The sequence below is a fragment of the Gavialis gangeticus genome, unplaced genomic scaffold (genome assembly GCF_001723915.1).
Source record: "Gavialis gangeticus isolate Ggan-Ray unplaced genomic scaffold, GavGan_comp1, whole genome shotgun sequence".
In the NCBI taxonomy this organism is placed as follows: domain Eukaryota; kingdom Metazoa; phylum Chordata; order Crocodylia; family Gavialidae; genus Gavialis; species Gavialis gangeticus.
This window is the reverse complement of record NW_017729004.1, coordinates 65,210,918-65,216,162: the sequence shown is the minus strand read 5'-3', so window position 1 is coordinate 65,216,162 and position 5,245 is coordinate 65,210,918. Positions and strand designations below refer to the sequence as shown.

Here is a 5,245-nt window from a genome sequence, read left to right as displayed (position 1 = left end):
GGGAGCGTGGGCGGAGCGGACGAGGGGCGGGAGCTCCCGCCGCCTGCGGGCCCGATGCCGGGCAGCGACTTGGCGCCCGGGACTGAGGAGCGGGGCCGCCGCCTGCAGCGAGATCCCGTGTAAGTGCGGGCCGAAGCGGGCAGGACTCTGGGGTTGCTCTCCCGGTGCTGCCACTGCGTCCCCAAGTGGCCCCGGGCCTGTCCCTCTTCTTTTCCCTCCTCATGGCTGCAAAAACCAGGTTGAAGGTGAGCTCCCACCCCCGTCCTGCGACACCTCGCGGTCCTGGGCGCGGGGGGACGAGAGGCCGAGAAGGGGGGACGCGCCCTGCTCCACCCCCCCCCCCCCCGCGCGGCCCGGACAGCAAAGGGGCTCGGGGGGCGAGAGGAGCCTGCTCAGCCCGGCCCCTCCTGCTCCGATCTACCCGGCACCCAGCCCCCGCTTTCATGTTAGTGTTACCAGAAGGTGATGGTGAGGGAAAGCGATGGAAAGTGTTTCTTTCACTTCGGTTTTGTTTTATTTTTATTTTTTCCTTCTGTGCGAGCATGAATTCAGCTTCGTGCCTGTGGAGGAATTCCCCCGCGTATGCGCGACAAGAGCATCCTTGCGGATCTGACCCTGAAACAGTAGCAGATGAGCCGGGGGGGGCGGGGAGCGGGGCAGGGAGTCGGACACTCAGAGGTGGTGGTGATCTGTAGCACTTCTGAATATCCAGAGTACGGCTAAGGCTGAGACTGGGTGGCGAAGATGATCTGTAGGACTTCTAGATATCGAGAGAGACTCAGTCGTGATGATGATTTGCGGTACTTCTGAATACTGAGAGAGACTGAGTGGTGGTGAGGATCTGGAGCACGTCTCTTGATATTTAGATCAACCCAGTCAAGTGCGATGGTGATCTGTAGCCCAGGGCAGGAGTTACGATGGAGTTTTTTCTTTTTTTTTAAGGATTTTGTCTTTTTTTTTAAAAATGCTCTTCTCAGCTTGAACTTTTTGGAATGGAAAGTTGTGAAATGTGCCGTGGCTCCCTTTAGCAGACAAGATCACGTGGAATCTGCTGTCAGGGAAAGGCATTGAACAATTGGTTTTTCTCAGAACCGTTAGAATGAAATTCTAATCTAGAAGTTTTCGGCAGGTTTTAGCTTTAGATTTCATACGGATACAAGCAAAGAATTGGGTTTATTTTTGCTGCATTTGCTAATTTAGTAAGTTCACAGAAAACATCACAATACAAAGGTAAAACAGAGCACAAAGTCAGATCATTATTTTTAATGCTGCCTGCTTTTGAGTCACACCTTGCAAGTTACATTAATGAGTCTTTTACATTTCAGTTTATGACAAACTATTTATTTATTGATGTGACCTGGCTTTTTTAGCTTCAAGCTTGCACTAGAAATGTGCTTCTGACTCCTACAATTTCTTTTATCACTAAATATCTGCTTCTGGAATTTGATTCTACAAAGGTATCTTATTTCATTATTGTATCTTTATCCTTCCACCCCCGCTCCCCAGCTGTATCATCTAATGAGAAATTAGACCCATTATAATGATGGTGGGAAGTAGATCTGTAAGTGGGAGGGGAGGGAGGAGGGGAATGACAAGGAAGGATGTGTGGGGCAGTTTCCAAAATTCAGTGCTCTAATATTTGGTTGTAATGGACAGTTTATTAGGATAGTTTTCTGACAAGTATACGTTCCACTGGTCATGTTATTAGCCTTATTTTAGGAACACAGCAATGCTATATTTAGAAACATGGCAACGATTGGTTCTCTAAGAAGACCCTCATACTCGGATAATAATTTAGAGGAGCAGGGTTCCAGTATTTTGTACTGATAGTTGTAAGCATGATACTAGGGATGCTTCGTGGTCATGCTTCTGCCTTTTCTTTTCTTCCCCCCCCCCCTTTTAATTTTAAGATGTAGGAAGCTATAACTAATATTCAGATACTGGAAAAAAACATGAATTTTGCATTTTGATAATGTAGAGATCTCCCTTTTCCTCCTCCTAGTACTTCTATCCCAAATTTCTCCAGCCTAGTATTGAGGCTGCTTGTTCCGAATGACTTTTAGAAGCAATTGATGTCTTTATCATATTTAACATGAGGGATTCATGGTCTTTATGGTAACTATCATGTTATCCTAGACCAGGGGTGTTCAACCTCCAGCCCGTGAGCCAAATGTGGCCTGCAGAGCCTTGGCATCTGGCCTGTAGGGCTCCCCATGGGTTGGGAAACTGGGCAGGGGAGCACTGATAACTATTATTGCTCCATTTCCCCCCTGCCAAATTCCCAAGACCCATGCAGCAGGTTGGAGCTGGGCCATTCCTCCTTCCCTCTGCAGGACTGGATTGAGTCCAGGCTGTGCCCCCTTCCTCCCACAAGGTCAGGGCCACAGCCCTTACACCTGGGCAGTAGGATCGGGGTCAGGCCATGGCGCCTCCCTCTACAGGGCTGAATTTGGGACGGGTAGCACAGTGACAGATCGGGCAGGGAGCAGAAAGCAGAGCATTGGATCAGGCAGGGTGAAGGGATGGGAGTGGCACTAGGGGAGGGTGCAGGGCTTGTTTGTGCCATGTCTGCCAAAAAGATTGGCCCCCACTGGCTATGACAGTGGAAGTTGCCACAACATTCAGCAAAATTCCAGCTAGAGAAACTGTTTCTAGTTTTGGGAAACCTAAATATCGGGGGTGCTTATAGACATTAGGGCCCCTCTCTAATTCATGGTGCTCCTTGCTGTAACTTGCATAAAGTGCCATGTGTTAGCTCCCCCACCGAACAGACATTTGCCTGTTGGGTTGGGTGGGGAGGGGGGGTGGAGCCAACCTGCAGTGTTCGTGGCCAGCAGGCTGGGGTGTTTCAGTAGCCTCTGAGGAGGCTGCTCAACTGCCCCTCTCTCCAGCCCCCACTCATTGCACCAGCTCTGGGGCTGTCAGCAGAGGACAGGAAGGGAGCTGCCATCTACTTTGGCCAGAGCTGGGGTGGGGTTGGGGGGTGGAATGGAGCTCTGTTGCCTCGCAGCCCCCCCCACCCCCCAGCTACCCCGGATGCAGTACTGGGGGGAGACAAACTGGGCCTGGTTCAACCTCCCTCCCTCCCTCTCCTGCTGTGGCCATTCAAAGCAGCCTGCAGCTCCCTCCTCTTCCCCTTCCTTCCCCTGCTGACGTGTGAAAAATTAACCCTGGAGGAAACACAAGTGCCTTAATGCATTCAGCTTTAGAGTGCTTTAATGTAATACCGCATTTGATTAAAGCTAATTTTTTCCACAATCTGCCCTTTAAAACCGTTCCACAGCTGTTCATGTGTGATGCATCGTAGTTCTAGAGCACTTTCAGGGGTCTGATAGCATGAAACTGTGACTTGTGTAAGCACCCATAGATGTTGTAGCTGACTCATAACTGCAAAGAGCTGTTAAGCTGTTTCAGAGCTAAGATCAACGTGATGTGGACTGACCTGCTTGTTTCTCTGTCAAGTGGCAGAGAAGAAGATAAGAAATACATTATCCTTGATTATTGGTTCTCACCCAGTTTTGTTAAAGAACAATGATTGGTGAGTTTGAAGCACATTTGTGACTGATTAAGGCTGATAGAAAGGCTTTGGGCCCTACTACAGATGACTACCATTAACATTTTCAATATCTGTGGCAAGCCCTGGCACAAGTGCTTAGACTTGTGTTCTAGAAACTGTGTTTGGCCATTTAATCTCTTGACTCTCCAGGTTTCATCTCAAGTATTTTTGTTTAATAAAGTTTGAGAGATTATAGTGGGACAACTCTGGCAATGCTTAGATTTCACAAATTGCTCGGACTTTTTAAACAGTCTGATTTCCAGTGTATGTACAGAACAGACAATATGTTGATACTAATGGCTGATATAGATATCTATATATAATATATAAAAATAATATCCAAGAGGGACTTTTATATCTTAAGATATTGTTGACATGCCTTTTCTTCCTGATGCAGCCATTGTTCAGCTGATTTTCTTCCCTCAGAAATATTCCATAGGCTCAAGTTTAGCAACTGCTCTTTCTAGAGGAGCCTTACAAGTTCAACAAGGATCTTGTTACATCTTCCTCTCCACTCCTTAGTTAACAACATTTTGCTTTTCAGAGCTGATGTTAAAAGGTGCACCTACAGGAGTGGAGGCTTTTCCTTTCCGCCCTTTGGATAGGTAAGAAACATAATTGCAAGTGACAAATATTCACCATCTAAATCACGGGTGGGCAATTATTTTGGGTGGAGGGCCACTTAACCAGGTTTGGTGAGCTTTTGAGGGCTGCATGGGTAGCCCTGCCCCCTGGTGGCCATCCTGGGACTGGAAGTCCCACCTTCTAACCCCTGACACTTGCCACCAGAAGTCCCTCCCCTTGCTCCCTGGAAATATTCCTTTTGTGAGTGGGACGGGTTGCCATCTTAGAACTGGAAAAAAACCCAAATCATATACTAAAAGTAAAACACCTACTTTCACGTTTTAATTTTATTACAAAAAATATTGTTGTTGCAATTTGTGTTTGCATACTGTGTATAGGGGTGATTGCATAATAACTCAAAAATAAATTCTTAGTCTAGTATATTGTGTGGGGGGGTGTTTAGGTAGATGTGTGTGTGGGTATTGGGGAGTGGCTGTTTGTGGGGAGGCAGTTGGGTGTGTTGGGGGGTGTATATGTGGGGGATTGTGGGGGCAGTGTGTGGGTGTATGTCACTTGGGGGGTGTGGGAACCCCCCCTACATTCCCCCCCATGACACAGCAGCAGCAGGCAGGAATGTTCAGGGATCTCATGCCTGGCTCAGGTGCTGGTGCCGGGTGATGCACAGATCTGGTCAGCACTGCACATTACAATAAGGAGCACAGCCCCTGCTGGGCCATCTCTGTCACTGGCACTCCCTGCCACGCAAGCGCAGACCCTGCACTTGCTCAGCACAGGAGGGAAGCCCCACATGCTGGAGCCAGCTGCCTTCCCCACCCCCTGCCATGCAGGTCCAGGGGCAGGGAAGGCAGTCAGCTCCAGTTGTTCTGAATTAAAAACAATCAGGAATCTTATCAGGGGACAAGGCACAATGCCGCATTTATTGGAACATAAAACATGCAACATGAAAAGAATAAAGAACAGTAAGGTTATCTGCTTCACTCATTTCCATGCATACTCACTCATTCATTCATTCATTCGTACAAAAGAAACAAGCGCACACACACACGTAGTTAGACAGCCTTGCAAAGGTTAAGGTGTTACCAAGTTCTAAAGTTACTCAGTTCA

General features: G+C 48.0%; 1 protein-coding gene across 1 annotated transcript in view; it reads left to right on the top strand.

The window, feature by feature from the left end:
• Positions 1 to 34: 34 nt before the first annotated feature.
• Positions 35 to 5,245, top strand: part of THSD7A (thrombospondin type 1 domain containing 7A) — a 686,730-nt gene continuing 681,519 nt past the window's right edge. The window contains exon 1 of the mRNA XM_019508490.1: positions 35 to 245. The gene's annotated coding sequence lies outside the window, so the exon portion shown is untranslated. The remainder of the gene's footprint in view (positions 246 to 5,245) is intronic.